Source organism: Pseudophryne corroboree, chromosome 1 (assembly GCF_028390025.1).
Source record: "Pseudophryne corroboree isolate aPseCor3 chromosome 1, aPseCor3.hap2, whole genome shotgun sequence".
In the NCBI taxonomy this organism is placed as follows: domain Eukaryota; kingdom Metazoa; phylum Chordata; class Amphibia; order Anura; family Myobatrachidae; genus Pseudophryne; species Pseudophryne corroboree.
In genome coordinates, this window is record NC_086444.1 from 1190505670 (window position 1) to 1190524718 (window position 19049).

At 47.0% G+C, this 19049-nt stretch overlaps 1 long non-coding RNA gene across 1 annotated transcript in view; it reads right to left on the reverse strand.

Annotated features, from left to right (window-relative positions):
• Nucleotides 1–1066: 1066 nt before the first annotated feature.
• LOC135015667 (uncharacterized) overlaps nt 1067–19049 on the reverse strand; it is a 30682-nt gene continuing 12699 nt past the window's right edge. Inside the window, exon 3 of the long non-coding RNA XR_010213914.1 lies at nt 1067–1189. This is a non-coding gene — a long non-coding RNA (uncharacterized LOC135015667). The remainder of the gene's footprint in view (nt 1190–19049) is intronic.

Sequence of the window (19049 nt, forward strand, 5' to 3'; positions counted from 1 at the left end):
AACTATGATGTTAAAATGTTGCAACAATGAATCTCTATTCCTGTCGTACAGACTAAATGTGTGGTGAGATGTTTCGTGTGTACACATGGTGAGACTTATCTGTCCAATCTGTCTGGTGAGAACAAAAATCTGGTAATGGATAAGAGCAAATGACAATCGACCATTTACTCCCAACCACTGGAAAATAGACAATAGTTGTTCAAACAAATAGGTTAAATCAGTTTGTTTGGAAAAATTTGTTAAATCAATCGTTTTAATCCATTTTCCAGTGTTTGGGAGAAAATGGTTGGTTGTCATTTGCTCTCATCCATTACCAGAATTTTGTCCTCACCAGACAGACTGGACAGATAAACCTTAGGATAGAGGAAACACTGTTGCTAAATATGTGACTCATACATTGAATCCAAAATACGACACAGTACAAATTCCCTTGCAATATTACATGTATTGCCTACACTCAGAGAAAGCTAATGGGGAATATATCTTAAGATGACAACATATATCAGATCCTGAGCAGATATGTGTATAAATATCCTATATATAATGTCAGTCCACAGTAATTAACTGTCTTAGTGTACTGTATTATACTATATCTACTTAGTAAATCATAGTGATAATATTTGATATCCGTTGATCATATTAATAATAAATATGTAGAAGAGGTAAGTTAGTGTCTCCTGTGTACTATAAATGCACACTGATTAGCTATTATGCTGCACTGTATTAGATTGTGTCAAATTAGTGTCTCACAGCAGCACTTTATATCCACTCTCCATGCTTGTAATGTATTGTTCCTAATGCACAGAGATACTTAATAGATATGCAGGGTAGATATACACCACTTATTTCTGCAATATCTGTGTGCATAGATATTTAATATACACTACAATTTGCATCTGTGTATATTCTCCTTATATGGGCGGCACTCAGAGACTTTTACAAGCAGTAAGTGGAAAAAAGCCCCACCAGGCCAATTTATTAGTGACGTTTCGGGGTATTATTCCCCTTTCTCAGATAATCAAATAAGCCAACAACAGTGATATTTATACATAAAACAAACCTTCCTGTGCACCTCCAGTGTGTGCCCCACGCTCCCGGCCGCCGTCCCGTAGTGGCACTTCCGGTCACGGGTCTCCCGTCGCGCCGGAAGTGATGTCACCCACCCGACTCCGGTTGCCATGGTTACACACTGTAATGGAAAACAGTGTTTAGTGGAATAAATACAAAACTTAGTGACACACTGCAAGGGCAACAAGATACCTCTTGTATAAACCATTAGATGGACATATTAACTGTGCAAAATACGATATGTATAAAAACATCAACAAGTGCATATATGATACGTGTTATAAAATGACAGTACTACTTTAAATATGTTTTAATAATAAAATGTAAAAATTCATTAGTGATACGTGCTGATATTGGTTAACTAAAAAAGTTTTGAGACCAATAGAGAAAACTCTTTTTACATCCATATATTGTATTATGGAAGGGCTGAGATTCTGCATGGAGCTGCTGCCTTCTAGTGGCTAAAAATCATATACACAAACTTCTTGAACTAAATATAAAGAGGTGCTCTACTTAGTAATATTTGTTATAAATATGATGAGTCTAATCTATAAAAAATGGGATAAGCCTAAGGTTTCATTGAGACCTTTTGGGGCTAGACAATCCAACCTGAAAATCCACCGGGATTCAAGCTGTAAAAGCTTTTTACCCCGATAACCTCCCCGGTGGGAGGATGGCCCATAGTCAATTGCCTTGTATTTTAAGCTGGATAGGCTATGTCTGGATTGTGCAAAGTGCCGTGCCACCGCTTACTCACTTGTACCGGATGTCAATGCATTCTGTATGGCTGATCTGTGCTGGGTGAGCCTAACCTTGAATTGGCACTCAGTTTTGCCTACATAGTATAAGCCGCATGGACATACTATAACATAAATCACAAACCAGCTAGTGCAGGTGAGGGGCCATTTGATACTTAATCATTTGCCCGTGTATGGATGAGGAATAGAATCCACCACAAGCATGTACGAACAAGTCGTACATCCCAGGCATTTGTAACACCCGTTTTTGCGGCTGAGGAAGTTCTGAGGTGTAGGAGGTTCAAGAAAACCTGTTACATCAGTTTTGAACAACAGGTCCTTTAAATTTCTCCCCCGTGAATAACTAGGCATCAACCTGGATTTATGGAAGCATTTCAAATCAGGACTTTGTATGTTATATTTATTTACCCAAGTACTGGTGTCTGTTGTTTTTTTGTTAACAGATGTTTAACGGTTAGGGTTCTGATGGGTCACCTTTAGGGCTTTACCCCGGGCTTTTTTCAATTCCCCCAAGGCATATCCTCTTACCCTAAATTTCTCCACCATACTATCTAAATGCCTAAGTGTCACATCTTGATCACTGTTCATTCTACACACCCGAACAAACTGTGAGTATGGTAGCCCACGAATAGTGTTCTTGGGGTGAAAACTATCGGGGTGTAGAATTGTATTGCGATCAGTGGGTTTCGTGTATAATGAGGTATGAATTTGATTATTTCTTATCTGAATACAGATATCCAAAAAACAAATTTCCCTGTTACTACTCGTCATTGTAAATTTAATAGGGCTGGTAGAGAGATTTTGAGTTTCAATAATGGACACCAGCTTGCCTATATCTTCTTTCCAAAAAATCAAAAGAACATCGATATAGCGATAATATATAAACAAAGCATCAGTGATACATTGATCTTCAAAGAAAATACCTTTTTCAATTTCCCACATGTAGCAATTTGCAAAGGAAGGGGCCACAGACGACCCCATTGCACAGCCCGTAACCTGTTTATAAAACATACCGGTGAACATAAAATAATTGTGCTCTAAGGTAAATGATAACAAGGTTAAAAACAAGTCAGTGTCGGGCCCCTGATAAAGTGCATTACCAAATATCAACTTATGTACAGCTTCCACACCTGCTTTATGAGGGATGCATGTGTATAAACTGGTGACATCCAGCATCACCAGTGTCATACCCTCCAGAACCTCCTGTACTTGTGCAAATTTGCTAAGTAAAGTGCTAGAGTCTTTCAGATGCGTGAAGGTATTTTGTATACATGGTTGTAAAAACGCATCAAGGAATATCGACAAAGGTTCGCACAGAGAACCCCGGGCAGATATAATAGGTCTACAGGGAAAGGGAAGTTATCTTAGAGATGTGCGCAAGGAAAAAGCTGCTCTAACGTATATAATCCCCCAAAAAGGTGTCACCACACCCAAACACAGCAAATACAACCGGTACGAACTGCAGATTCTCAAAAATTCTCCTCCGTGGGTCCAGTGGGCCATATGTATTGAAATAGACTTTAAGCATTTCTACACATTTTTGTATTCTTTTTTGTTTTTCATACATTGGACTGGAGCGGAACAAATTTCGACCATAATATTGAAGAAGAAGCATTAAGAAACATCATTGTGGATACATAAGGAATGTATTGTTCATATATCTACTAGTGAGCGCTTATACGAGTATTTTCTCCCGTTAAATTGTTGTATTAGATATAATAGGTCTACCCGGTGGTCTCTGTGCGTCCTTGTGGACCTTCGGCAATGTATAGAAAATAGGGATTACCGGGAAAGCTGTAGTTAATTTGTCCACCAGAATCTGGGATAAAAGTCCCTGTGACATAGCCTGTTTTAAAATACCGTCCAACTCTTGCTTGAACATGGATGTAGGGTCACCCTCCAGCTTGATATATGTTGAAGTGTCCGACAATAAACGTTCACATTTTTTAAAATAAGCCATGGTGTCCTGGACGACAATAGAGCCCCCTTTGTCCGCCATGCGGATAATGATGTCCTTTCGAGACTGTAGACCTTTTAACGCCATCCTCTCTTCTCTGGATAAGTTATATCTGATTGGCTTCTCTGTTGTCGATAAACTATTCTCTAAGAGGTGGTGGAACGTCTTTAAAGTAGGGTTAAAGGACTGTGGGTCAAAACTTGAACGGGGACCCAGACGTTGGATTCTCTCAGGCAATTGTATAGACGTGGATTTAGCCGGTTGTTTGGAAAAATGTTCCTTTAATTTAAGTGTCCGATTTAATTTAAATTATTTGACTTTCCATTTAAACTTGTACGCCCTGTTTGTCGGAATAAATGATAAACCTTTAGCTAAGAGGCTTATTCCTGGTTCTGTGAGAACCTGGCTGGACAAATTGGGGCAAGAAGACTCTTTTATAAAGGAAAAAACCCTGCAGCAGTTGCTGAGAGTGAGATTGTTCGTCAGTGTGAAATGTGACACCAGATTGCGTACTGTCAAGAAATATATGAAAAGACACTGGTCGCTGTTGCATACAGACCCACAGATGAGTACGGTGAACTTTAAACCTCAGTTTGGTGTTCGCAGAGGTCCTAATTTAAGATCTGTTATATCGTACAAACCCAAGTACCCCAAGACCAGAAGCCAGTGGCTGGCTGTCAACCCAGAAGTGATGCTACCATTGCCTGAACTGTACGACTTGTTCATCAATGATTACGGTACGAACATTCCCACACCCACATAGTGGGGAGAGAATCACCCTAAGCTGCAGGTTAACGTTTATGATGGACCATGTAGTTCATTTCCTGCAATGCCCCTGTGGCCTGACCTATGTGGGCAAAACCACAAGGACTATTCATGAGTGAATGACGCAACATCGGTCGGATATTCGATTAGCTTACACTAAACAGAACACGGATAAACCAGTGGTGGCTCATTTTTTAAAGATGGTACACCAGATAGTTTCGCTGAAGTACATGATGAGTCACAGGGTACCGCCTTCAAAAATAGGAGGCGACTATGTTTTGATTCTCCTTAAAATAGAATCTGGATGGATCCATAGGTTGGATACGGTGGCTTCCAGGGGGTTAAATGAATACAACCATCTCGGTATTTTTCTATAAAAGATTTTCATCATGCTCTAGGAGATTCGGTTTGCTTTTTTGTTGACTGCAATTTATCTCTGATGCCTCTTTTGTACATTTTTTAAATTATATATTTTATATGTGTGTCTGATGTATTTTTTTAAGTATTATATTGTATACTAGCTCCACTTTAATACACCTGGCGCTCTGTGTAAACATAATCTATAATTTATGATTGGGTATACATATAGCGGGCTATTGACAGATTGAGAGTATAATATGGCAATGGGATAGCTTCATGTTATAATTATGTGTAAACAGGAAGCCTGTAGTGCTGATATGTGTCTCTCAGCTATGCTGGGACACAAGCGACAGGACTTTTGGCTACGGTGGAACGCAGACTGGAAGTTCAGGAGCCGCGAGTGAGGTGGAACGCATGTGAATGGACTTCCAGGCGTGGTGGAGCGCAGACTGGAAGTCCGGTTGGTGTAGATACCCCATTATAGCTGTTTAGAAGATGTTGGATGTCTTACTGCTGGCACTATGAACAGTGATGATAAGGTATACATCCTGGTGACCATATCTATGTTTAGAATGATAGTTTGAAGCCGTTTTTTTGGTACACTTTAGCACACTTCTGGCCACGATATGCGGAAATGGGCGTAGTTATGGGATCAATGATTGCCAGGGATATTTAAGGAGGAACTGGCTGCTTGGGTAGATATACCTGTCTCTCTGTGGAAGGTAATATTTAATGACCAAAATGTTAACCGCTAATATAGCTTCTGTATTGTGAGCAATACATTTTTGGTGTTTTTGCTGCAAAGTACCTGGCGAGTGCCTTTTCTTGGAAAAGTAAAGTTATGGTGTAAGAGACCTGGCGGATATCTGGCGCGACGCTGCCGGTGCGCGCGAGTACAGTTACTCACCTCGCGCCCACCGCTGACTCTTACCTTCGGGTCAGTGACGATCCCGGATCTCTCGCTTTCCGTCGGCTGCCCTTCCGTCTGAAAGAGAAGGGCAACTGCGCTAAGTCTCTGCAAAGGGACTGGGGGGAAAGTCAATGGGGCAGACGCTCGCAGGACTAAAAGATGGTCATCATTGGCACTTGTGGCCTCAGACTGGTTACATCCGCGTGCGAGGCACGGTGGGTGCGACCCGGACGGAAACGCCCTACGAAACAAAGGGGGGGGGGGAGGGTCACGTACGGTACACCAAACAGACTCGAACAAGTTATCCTCACCGGGTATATGCTGGTCCCCTTGATGGTCCGATGTCTTGGTCTCGGCACCTGGGACAAACTTCAAACCACAACAACAACAACAACAACAACAAACGGCACCTTACCTTCCATAGGGACCTACCGGTGGAGGGCCCGCGAACAGTCACGGGTATTACACCCCGCAATGTATATAGTGCACAACGGCGCTCGATGCTAGCGCGTAAGCAAGACGATGTGGACAGTGTATGGAAAGGTGAACAGTGTACAATGATAACAAACACGGTGGTACAATGGAAAACAGTGTGCTACAACGGGTGCGACGCACACCCCAGGAAACAATGGTGGGCCTAGCGCCCGCTGCTGTTCAGGCCTTTGCCTGCCTAACGGTGGGGGGGACAATTGGGGGGCCTAGCGCCCGATGCTGCTCAGGCCTCGGCCTGCCTGACTGTGGGCCTGCCTGACTGTGGGGGACAATGGGGGGCCTAGCGCCCGCTGCTGCTCAGGCCTCGGCCTGCCTGACTGTGGGGGACAATGGGGGGCCTAGTGCCCGCTGCCGCTCAGGCCTCAGCCTGCCTGACTGTGGGGGACAATGGGGGGGCTTAGCGCCCGCTGCTGCACAGGCCTCGGCCTGCCTGACTGTGGGGGGGCAATGGGGGGCCTAGCGCCCGCTGCTGCTCAGGCCTCGGCCTGCCTGACTGTGGGGGACAATGGGGGGCCTAGCGCCCGCTGCTGCTCAGGCCTCGGCCTGCCTGACTGTGGGGGACAATGGGGGGGGCCTAGCACCCGCTGCTGCTCAGGCCTCGGCCTGCCTGTGGGAGAACAATGGGGGGGGCCTAGCGCCCGCTGCTGCTCAAGCCTCAGTCTGCCTGTGGGGGGACAATGGGGGCCTAGGCCTAGCGCCGGCGTTGGGGAGAAAACACGGTGGTGGTACCTGTGGGAGAAAAGGGGCCTCACTGAGGGCTTACCTGGTCCACATTGGCCAGCCGCGTCGCCCCGTGATGACGCGCCACAACACGTGGGCGCGCCCGCTGCTGCGGCGGGCGGCAGCTGGGGGGAGGCCCCGGACCGGCAGTGGGGGGTGGCGTGGGTCGTGTCAGCACTTCCACACTTCCCCCCTCCTTTTCCTTTGTGGTCCCCACAAAGACTGGGTTGTGCGACCACTCGAAGTCGGGGTCCGTGAAGCGTGGTGGGGGTACTCCAATGGTGGAACGGGCCGATCTCTGGACCGGTGCGGCTGGGGGCAGGGGGGGTGGTGTGTTCTCCCTTGGCGCCCCTCCCTGCCTTGCTAGGGACGAGTTCGTTGTCGGCACCTCCGTAGGTGTGGGGCTGGTTTCCGTGGTTGCCCCCCCCTGCGGGCGGGCCGACTGGTGGCGCTGGAGTTGGGGGGGTACCCATAAGTCAAAGAGTATTGGCCCCAGGGTGGCGGCTGGTCCCCCTGGGGCCACCCTGGCTACTGGGGGTCGCACAGCACTGGCTCCTCTGCTTCGTCCCTTGTGGCCTGTGGTTCGCACGGGCGCAGCATGTCTCGATGTAGGGTGTGGGTACAACCGCTGTCGTCCTCGGCGCGCACCTGGTAGACTGGACTGCCGGGAGATACCTGCCGCTGCACCACATAGGGCACTACTTCCCACCTTTCGCTCAGTTTGTTCTTGGGCCGTTTCTCCCGGACTCGGACCCGTTGACCCACCTCGAGGGGTTCCCTCTGAGCCTGGGGGGTTGGGGGTGTTCGGCGGAGCTGATGTGGGACTCTGCCATCTCGGACAAAGTCTTTAGGCAACGTCTCTGCTCCTCGATCCATCCACCTTCGGTCCATTGGTCATCCTCCGTCTGTAAGGTCAAGTCGAGGCCTTGCAGCTCTCGCTCGGCCGGCCAAACAACATGAAATAGGGGGAAATGCCTGTGGTCCGGTGTACTCTGTTGTTGTATGCCCACACGCACTCCTGGACGAAGTCGGGCCAGCGCCTTCTCTTCTCGGGTGCTAGCGTTCTCAGCGTCTGTAAGAGGGTCCGGTTAAATCTCTCGCAGGCCCCATTCCCCTGAGGATGATAGGGGGTGGTCCGGGACTTCTGCATGCCATAGGTCTGGCAGAGTCGCTCCATCACCCGGCCTTGGAAGCACGCACCCTGGTCCGAGTGAATGCGCTCGGGGCACCCGTACTTCTGGATGAACTGCTCCACGATGGCTTTGGTGGCCCCCTCTGCTGTCTGGTCCCGGGTGGGGGCCACCACGGTGAACTTGGTGAAGTGATCCGTCATCACCAAGGCATACTGGTATCCAGCCGCCGATTCACCTAGCGAGACATAGTCCACCATCAGTAGCTCCAGGGGCCTACTTGTCTTGAAGGTTTGGACGGGGGCCCGTTGTTCGCTGGGCTTGGTCACCCCACACCTCTCGCACGTTCGGCATACGTCCTCCACCACCCCCTTGAGTCCAGGTAGGAAGTAGTGATGAGCGGATTCGGTTTTACTCGGTTTTACTCGGTTCTCAAAACAGAATCTTATTGGCTATCCAAAACACGTGACATCAGTGAGCCAATAAGATTCGGTTTTGAGAACCGAGTAAAACCGAGTAAAACCGAATCCGCTCATCACTAGTAGGAAGTACCGTCGGCGGATCCACTGGAGTGTCTTGGCCCCCCCGAAATGGGCCCCTTCCTCATGGGCCTCTGTCACCAAGGCCCGGGCAGTAGCTTCGGGGAGGATGATCTGCCACACATAGCGAAGTTCCTGCTCCAGGTAGGCGCGCCGACATAATACATCCTCCTGGACCGCCAGCCGATCCCACTGGTGTAGCATTTTCTGCCCGTTAGCTCCAACCTGTTCCCTCTCTCAGTTGGAGGGCCAGTGCCCTCCCCTTTTCCAGACGCGTAGAGCTCTTAGGTCTGGGTCCTGTTCCTGTTGAATGGCCCAATCCTTGGGGGTCTTTTGCAGGAGGAGGCCGCAGCTGGTGGCCTGCCAGGACCGGGGGTCTGGTCCGACCCTGGTAAGGTCTGGGATCTCCAGTCCCTCTTGCTCTTCGTCGGTGGGGCCTGTGGGGCCTTCCACTGGAAACCCGGACAGGGCGTCCGCATTGTGGTTGTCCCTCCCTGGACGATACTTGATTTTGTGGGGAAATTTCACCAGTCGGGCAACCCAGCGTTGCTCCAGGGCCCCTAGTTTGGCCGTGCTGAGATGGACCAGGGGATTGTTGTCGGTTATGACCTCGAAGTCCACGCCTGTCAAGTACTCCGCAAACTTTTCTGTCACCGCCCACACCAGTGCCAGCAACTCAAGCTTGAACGAGCTGTTATCGGGGTTCAGTTCGGAGTCCCGTAAACTCCGGCTTCCATAGGCGATCACCCTCTCCTGGCCGTCCTGTACTTGGGAGAGCACTGCCCCCAATCCCTGGTGGCTTCCGTCGGTATAGACCAAGAACGGTTTGTCAAAGTCCGCATAAGCCAAGACTGGGGCCCGCATGAGGGCGTCTTTATGCTGGTTAAATCCGTCGTCTTGGGCTCGCCCCCATTCCACCGCCTTCCTCCGGGCGTCTGTCGCTACCCCTCAAAGTAGGTCATGCAAGGGTCCGGCAATCTTGGCAAAGCCCTTGATGAATCGTCGGTAGTATCCCACCAGTCCCAAGAAGGCCCTCACCTCCGTCACAGTGGTTGGGGCTTTCCATCCACGGATCGTGGCGAGTTTGATGGGGGTCGGCTGTACCCCCTGCTGGGAGACCACATGCCCCAAGTATTCAAGGCTGGGCTTGAGGTGACATTTCCTTGGCTTTAGTTTGAGCCCGAACTGTTCCAGCCTTTGCAGGACCAAGTCCAGTCTCCGCAAGTGTTCCTCCAACGTTGGGGCGAACACGATGATGTCATCGAGGTAGATCAGAATCGCGTCGAAGTTCAAGTCCCCCAGGCAACGCTCCATGAGGCGTTGGAACGTGGCAGGGGCATTGGAGAGTCCGAAGGGCATCCGACAAAAATCGAACAGACCCATGGGGGTGATGAAGGCGGTTTTAGCCTGGTCCTTCTCGGCTACCGGCACCTGCCAGTACCCACTGGCCAGATCCAATGTTGAAAAATAGCGGGATTTACCTAGGGCTGCCAAAGATTCTTCGATCCGGGGCAGCGGGTACGCGTCCCGCACAGTGCAGTGGGTGAGCTTCCGGTAGTCCACGCAGAAGCGTAGTGCGCCATCTTTTTTCTTTACCAGTACGATAGGGGCCGCCCAGGGACTCTTTCTCTCTCGAATAACCTGGTTGTCCAGCATCTGGCGGATCATGCTTTTTACTTCCTGGTACAGTTTTGGCGGGATCGGCTGGTATCGCTCCCGGATGGGGGCGTTGTCCCCCGTGTTGATCTCGTGCTCCAATTCTCGGGTGTAGCCGAAATCTTCCTCGTGCCGCGAGAACGCCTTTTGCCTTTTCCATAGCATCCGTTCTAGCCTTTTGATGTCGGAGGGGCTGGCCTGCTCCAGAGAGACGTCCATCTGGGCCAGTATGGTTTGGCCGTTCCAGCTGGCAGTGGGTTCCTCCGATTCCTCCAGGGTCACGGCCAGTGTCCAAGGATTCCGCCCATCCGAATCCAGGACTAGGCCGTCCTGTTTCCACGCCTTCCGCCGGGATTGCGTCCACCTGTGCGAGGATGGTCCGGGGGGGGAATTTGTGTGGGGAAGTCCCCCAGGTTGATGGGCCCATGTCTTAACTCGTCTCCGGCGACTACCATTATTCCTTTTTTCCCAAGGGATTTTCCATACAGTTCTACCTCGATCCACACAACGCCCAGGGGGTATATTTACTAAAATTCGTACTTGTACTGATTTGGAGGGAGATTCATCACGAATGACATTGAATGTGTAATTGTGGAACTTTTTGAATTTATTACGACTAATTTACTAAGCTGTCGTATTTTTTTTTTCGTGTTTTCCGATGTCGATGTTATTCGTAGTTTTGTAAGGTAGAATGTGGCCGATTTAGTGGTTTTGCGGCCGTGTTATGAGGTTTTTTTATGACTGCATCACATTTTGGTTACGGCAGTGTTTGTCCGTTCATGGCCGCGTTTTTTTCCTAAGTTTCGTTTTTGTCACTCGTCCGTGATTGGTTTGATTCGTGATGGAGGAGTGTCTGTGCACATTACTATAAAAACGCCCCAAACCGTCAGCACCTCGTGGGTTTAGCTAGTGGAGAGGTGAGAGGAAGGTGTGTTAGGAGTTGGAGAGTTGTTTGGAGTTTGTGGAGGAGGTTATTTGCGATTGTTGAGTGCTGTACTGTGTGTGTAAGTAGTCTTGTCATACTTGTTGTATAGTTATTTAAAAGTTTGTTTACTTTTTTGTCATTGTTTTTTATTTAACGTCTATTGTCATTGTTTGTGAGTGAGTGAGTGAGTGAGTGAGTGTGTGTGTGTTTGGTGTGTGGTGTGTAGTGGTAGTGGAGGAGTGTGTTTACTGTTTTTTTATCAGTGTTATTTGTTGTTTGTCCTGATTATGTCCCAGTCAGAGGTGAGTGAGGTGGAGGAGGTGAGTGAGAGGGAGGAGGTGAGTGAGGTGGAGGAGGTGAGTGAGAGGGAGGAGGTGAGTGAGAGGGAGGAGGTGAGTGAGGAGGAAGGGGTGGCTGCTGCTGCGGCCTCCTGTTATAGTGATGGTGTTGTGGCTCCGCAGCCACGCACCACTACAAAGACTGGCCGCGATGTAAAATTTAGCTATGCAGAAAATATGGCTTTGGTGCGGGAGCTGATGAGGCATCATCGGCAGTTGTTTGGCCATGATGCTGCAAAGGTGTCGTCACGCAGGAAGAGTGTTCTGTGGGGGAAGGTCATTGCGGCTGTGAATAGTGAGGGTGTGGTGAGGCGGACCAAGGACACGTGTCGTAAGCGTTTTTACGACATAAAGCGCCGTGTCAAGGCGAAGATGGCCAAGGAGGCTAAATCGGGCCGCCAAACCGGGGGTGGACACCCCTTCCGTGCATCTTACTGAGATTGGGAGGAGCCTGTGCGTGCACTCATTCCGCAAGAAGTGGTTGGTGCCACTCATGTCCGGGATTCGGATCGGCCAAGGCAGGATGGTGAATTATTTTTGTTTTTTTATAAACAATTTAAGCATGTGTGCTTTGTCCTTAGTTGTCTGAAATGTCTTCTAGCTAATTGTGGTTGTCAGTTTGTTCATTCTTCTAATGTGTTGGTGATGTAGTGCAGGCCTGGCCAACCTGTGGCTCTCCAGCTGTTGTGAAACTACAAGTCCCATCATGCCTTGCCACAGTTTTGCTATTAGGGAATGCTAAAACTGTGGCAGGGCATGCTGGGATGTGTAGTTTCACTACATCTGGAGAGCCACAGGTTGGCCAGGCCTGATTGTACTGTTTTTTTTTTTTTTTAATTATTACTGGTTGCCTTGGAGTTTTTCTGGTGTTGTAAGTCAAAAGTAAATGTTTGTAGGTGTGTTTTCATGCTTTTAAATTAAAAATTTTTAAACAAAGGTTTTTTGTAAATACATTTCATATCATTTATGATTATTGTGTGTTGTTATGGGTTGCCCTTTGTGTGCTTGATGTGTTTTTGAATGCATATTTGGTTGAGATGTTTGCAATTTTTACAAGATATTTTTGTCTAGTGTTTTATTATTATTTACCAAAATTGAGACCTTAGCGTGCAATATTGTGGTTGTGTCAAGCTACGACGTTTTGTTTTTAAGTAGTATAATTGTTTGCATTATGCGCCATTGTGTATTGTATTTTTGGCATAATTTATGCTAATTTAAAGAATACGCACCCAATGACGTCAGGCAGAAAAGCATAAGCATCGTTTAGTTTAATTCTCATCAGGTACCACATATGTTTACATCACAATAAGGAATTTGGTAAAAAATATCACCAAAATAGTATGTTCATTAGGACATTCTTCATACTTCTACAGTACGCCAGAGAAGCAGCACAGCCAGGCCACAGCCAACACTGCCAAGAGATGCAGATGGTGGCAATGCCGGTAACATTTAACTGTATACACATATTCTGCAAACACATAGAAACACAAAATGTTAATGATTATCTTATCACACAGGTTCTTCTTCGGCAAATCCACCTACACTAAGGCGCCCATCACAGGGCTCGGTTACTGTGGCAACGAGGCCACCCAAGAGATGCCGTCTTGAGGCTCCAGCTCCAGCATCACCACCCCAACGGCGCATCTCCGCAGTGTCGGCCGTGCCACCACTAGTTCTATTGGCCAGCCCCCAAAGTGAGGATCCACAATCCCCTCAGTTGTCTGGTGAGTAAACATAACAATTACGTGTAAATAAGTAAACAAACAGTGTTGTCGATTTATTAACCTGGAGAAGGCATAAGGAATTGAAAAAAAACTGATATGTGCAAGATGATAAAGGCAGCAGTACAAAATAAACACCACTGTTAATGTACATATTGGATCTGTTTGCCTTGTGCCTTTATCACCTTGCACATATCACTGGTTTTTCACTTCCTTATGCATTCTCCATGTTTAGACATCTGCCCCACTGTTAGTACATAGAAAATATAATTAAACTAATGACCAGTCATCCTTGCAATAATCAACAACAACAATCAGATGGTGTTAAGGTATTTTTAGATGGATAATTGTCAGATGGATAATTGTTGGCCATATCAACACATTTTTGACACATAATTTTTGGAGTAAAAAAACAACATAAATGTTAAGTCTCATCCAATTGTTTTGCATGGCCAACAACACCACTTCTAAACATAGTGCACCGTAATACTTTTTCTACCATTGTTAATGTGTACATTTTAGGACACTATATTTGTTTACGTTTTTGCCAGACCACTGACTGCCTTGAACAATGTATGAGTGTATTGGTAAACACATTTATTGTATTGTGTGTGTTGTTCCAAAGGAAGGTACATTCCCAATATGTAAATGTAGTAATTTGTATTTGTTCGAGTTCTTCGTGGTCGCACATTAATTGTGGCTCAGAGTCCAACAATTTAAAAAAAAACCATCAACTGATTAGTGAAGGATAGAAGCAACATATTTATACAAACAGATGAACAACATAGTCAAGTTTATGCCACAATCTATTGATCAATTAAAACATGAATATTAAGAAGAAATGCGTGTTGACGTAAAGCTAGAGTAAGACCAATGCTAAAAAGTTACTAAATACTGTCTGTCTTCAACCCCATACAGAACCAGCCATCATGCCCGAGGATGCCCAGCCGGAAAGTGACCAGCAGGATACATACACTCTTCACCCGCAACCCATAGATGATACCCAGACAACCACGCCGCAGGACATACCCCAAACATCCCACAGGCCACAATTGAGCACAACACCAGCCCAGACAGAAATGGACACTGAGTTTTTGAGCGGATGGGCCAAACAACAGGAACTGAACTATGCGTGCCTTAACACCCACAGCCAATACCTGGCAAGTCTGCCCCATCATCTGCCTAGACTGGCTCGAAACTTTGGCAGACTTATCGTTCAAGTGGGAAGAATAGCAAATTCCATGGAACAGATGAGGGCAGACAACTGCCAAATGCAAGCAAATCTCGTACGCATCATGGATGAACAACAGCGCCAACAATAATCCCTAATTCAGGTCATCCAACACAACCAAATTATCAATGAAAACATGTCCCGAGTAATAGCAAGCCACACTGCAGCTAATATGCAACTCACTGCCAGCCTCGATATACTCAGCCAAAGCATTAATGTTTTGGCATCACACCAAGTCAGCTCTAGCTCGAGGACAACTACACCAAACCAGACCCCAGTTCAATCCCCAGTTAGACACTCCAGTAGAACCAGGAGCAACGAGCCAGCACAATCCTTTGCACCCAGCACACAACAAAGAAAAAAATAATGTGGCCTGCAGCGAATTTTTTCACTATTATAATATTATGTTGAGTTGTTGTGGCAAAAATGCCTTTGTTGTAGGAAATAAATTGCTCACACGGAATATGTGTCTTGTTTAATTATGCTGCATTCAGATCGCAAATGCCGGATCATACCCGGTAAGAGAAACGTGTACTTACCGGGTGGGATCCGGCATTTGCGCTCCGTTGCTGGCTTTCCGACCCGGCAATATACCGGGTCGGTTGCCATAGCAGCGGAGGACGCAGCAGCAGCAGGGGCGGGGGCGGCGCCGGGAGATGAGCTCTGCCTATGCTGTGAATGGGAGCCGTGTCGCATCGGAACGGCTCCCATTCACACTGCGCCTGACCCGGTAATCAACCCGGTAATAACCCTTCTTTTTTACCGGGTTGAATTACCGGGTCAGGCGACCCGCTAATTCACCAAAGGACCTTTCACATCGCACACGGACCCGTTTCGACACGGCAATATGCCGTGTCGATACCGGGTTTTTAGTGCGATGTGAAAGGGGTATAAGCTACAGCAACAACCTGTACATTAGTGTCTTGGGCCAGATGTGTATTGTTAGAAATATATTGCCTGCCCCTAGGTGTCCTCAGCTCAACGTGTGTCTAATCTATGGCACCCAGAACATTGGCCATGGCCGCAAGATCAGATAAAGCTACCCTGACTGCATGCCACTGCGACTCCTGGGTAGGGAAGCAGAGAGAGGCATCTATGTAGCCATCCAATACATCCAAAACCTGAGTGGACAATCCAAAATTAAAGGTGAGTGTCATGACCTGTAATCAATACAATACTGTGTTCTATTACATTACAGAAGCACCACTTAGACATAGACGTGTATGTATGTTTAAACTCACCTGAATTACATATTTATAAAAGGTGGCCTGTGAGATACTAATTACATCGCCAGTCACAGGCTGGAAGCTGCCATTAGCCATAAAGTGCAACACAGCCAGGAGTTTGTGCAGGCCTGAGACAGAGCGAGAGCGTACTGTCTCAGGGTCTAGGTTCAGTTTGACAAGGTCATACAGACGGAAAATGTTATTTACATTAAGTCGGAGCATCTGTATAACATGGTCATCAGCAAATGTGTTATCGTTTAAACGCACACTAAAAAAATAAGCCATGGCCAGCCTACGCAGAACATGTACAACCTGCTTACCCTGTAGTTTTTCCTGGCCTGGGTTTATTGTAGCCTCATGGAGCAGTGTCAGGTATACCCCAGCAAACAAGACAGCAGTACTACACACAGTAGCAGCCATATCAGATTGAGAGTGGTGAAAAATGTGTTGGGGACCCTTTTAAAGGTCCAAAAAATCAGGTGTGACTAATGTAGAATTGACAACACATGTAAACACGCTTCTCAAAAGCAGGTCTACTTTTTTTTAGGCTTTTTGTACGATTAGTATTTTTTCACGCCCGCACATGCATTTTCACGGTAGAGATTTCAAATACGAATGTTTAGTAAATGACCGTGTTCCATACCTAAACAGCCGCATTCGTATTTTTTTTCTTGGACTGCCCTCATCACTGCCGTGATTTGAGTTTAGTAAATTCCCGATATGACACTTTGAAGAAAAAACACCATCTCGGTCAAAATCGGGACCTTAGTAAATATACCCTCAGGATTGGGAGGGGCAAGTTGTTGGTGGCCGTGAGGGTTATCCAGTCTCCCACGTCCGTCCTCTTCAAGTGGCTGTAGTCCTGTTGGAAGCATCTCTCGGACATGGTGGACACCTGAGAACCGGTGTCCATCAGGCAGCGTTGGCTCTGACCAGGGCCGGCTCCAGGCCTACTAGCAAACTGAGCGAAAGCATGTAAAAGCGCCCCCCCCCCCCCCCCCAAAGCGCGCGCGCTCCAGGAAAAGTGGGTGTGGCCTCTTGGAAAGTGGGCGTGGCCTCATAACTTCATATTATTAGACTATAAATAAATATATTTTCACACACCCTCTACGCACACAATTAGCAGCCTTACACATAACAGCCACAGTAGTGTTCCTTACACACAATGTCTCCAGTATAGTGCCAGATAGACATGATATGCCCCCCAGCAGTGGCAGCTACACACAATATGCCCCCCTAGCAGTGCCAGTTACACGATAGTGTTCACTTTTTAGGGCAGGGAGGGCACATTTTTAAGTTAGGAGGGCAAAATGATGTACATACTGTAATGCTTGGTGCTCATCTACCTACACGGCAAAGCATGGACAGTGCGCGCCGAAGGCGCGCAGCAAAAATTTAGGGGCGTTGCTTCGTGGGGAAGGTGCGTGGCCACATAATAGTGGCAATTCGCATTACACCACACAGTAGTGCAGTTAATACACACTGCACCAGGTAGAACCTCCTAGACACTTTGCGCCAGGCAGAGCACTGTCAAAGTCAGAAAAATATCTCTATGCACGTTGCCATATTTGCACCGCACACTGGTCCGCGCTGCGCATGCGTACGCTCTCCCGTGAAGGCGCATACCCGCAATAGCGTGCACCCGCGGGCGCACGGTATGCGTATTTACGGTAGAGTTTATGTAGTCGTAGCGTGCGACTCATTCGTTACACATTTTCATAATTAATGTAGTTTATAGATCATGATCCCTTTGATAGTTTCTGAAAGTTTGGTTAATATAGAACGTCCCTGAACGGAGGAATCCCTCTTTGTATTGTACGAAGGGTCTAACAGGAATCATATAGCAGTGTTTGGTACCCATCGGAAGAGTATTTAAGTAACAATATTCCGGTGTTGGTTTGGAGCGTATTAATCGCTCGTGCGGATAGTTATGGACATAAGAAGTTTATGTCCATTTCTATTATTTACTCATACTCAAGTATGCGGCGGGAAACCCAGTTTCCCACCCACCTGAGCTGTTGGAAATCGTCACAGCCCACCTGTATGAATCAACCTATGACCTCTTGTTATAGTGCGAAGCCGAATTCCTGTGTCCAATGGACGATCAGATTGTAGGGACCATTAGATTGCATTGTGTGTGGGGCATAAATAGGCAGGCCGACCACATCCAGCTCTCACTCTTCAACGGTTCTCATTGCTGAAAATCGGGTGCTGGATGTCCAGGCGCATGCGATCGTTTCCCCTTGTGCGTAAGTTTTCTCTCCGTAATCATTGTCTTACTGTGAGCCAACTTCTCTCATCTCTCTCTCCATCTCTCTCTCTCTCCTTTCTCTTTTCCCTCATATCTCCCCTAGACTAGTATTGAATTGTATTAGATAGTATTGTATTTTGGTTAGGAAGTATCTGTTATATTGTAGTGTATCATTTGTACTGTTATCCCCTTTTACAAGTATATTAGATATAATACAGTTAATAGGCTTTGGACCCAAAACCAGTATCTGTGTATTTTCTATAGTATTAAGTGTTCACTTGAGCGTCGGTGACGCTCAAGCAGCTTTGTAGTTAGTTAGGTTACACAAGGTTGCACTTACACCCTGTATTCACATGAAGGTATTCTGTGTATTTCATTGATAAGGTTTATATGATAAAGGTATAGCGTTGTGAGCGTCTGCGCCGCTGGTGATCTCCTCGTGGTCTCGAGCGTCCGCTACGCCATAGCGAATCATTACTCTTGTCATAGTCAAATAACGTGTTGTCCTGTGATCTCTGGGCCGTGAGCGAACGTGACGCTTGAGCGTCTCGCCTACGGCTGAGCGATCTTTACGCAACTAGCGTACCCTTACGGTACTTCTTAAGTAAACAGCGTACAGTGTTCTTAGACTTCATAAAAGGTTGTTTATACGACAAAAGAATTTAGCATTGTCAATTGGGGACTCGTCCTGTCCTTCTCATATCTGCACTAGGTAGATCAGCAGACATTATCCCCCAGCAAAGGGTGGGAGGTTGTCTCGCAGTGCTGACGGGATAAGCGTCTGCTTCACTTAGATAAAGAGTGCTGAAGGAATCCGGGAACCGGAGGTAAGAACAAAACGCTTGTGTCTTTAAAAAAACTGTTTATTTGTCGTCTGTCTTGCGTACACACGCACGCATACATATATCTGCATTTCTTTTTCATTTTCGTATATCACTATCCTGTTTGCCAATTTTATAGTTGATAGAAAAGTGCTAAAAGAAACTTGCTGTTATTTCATAG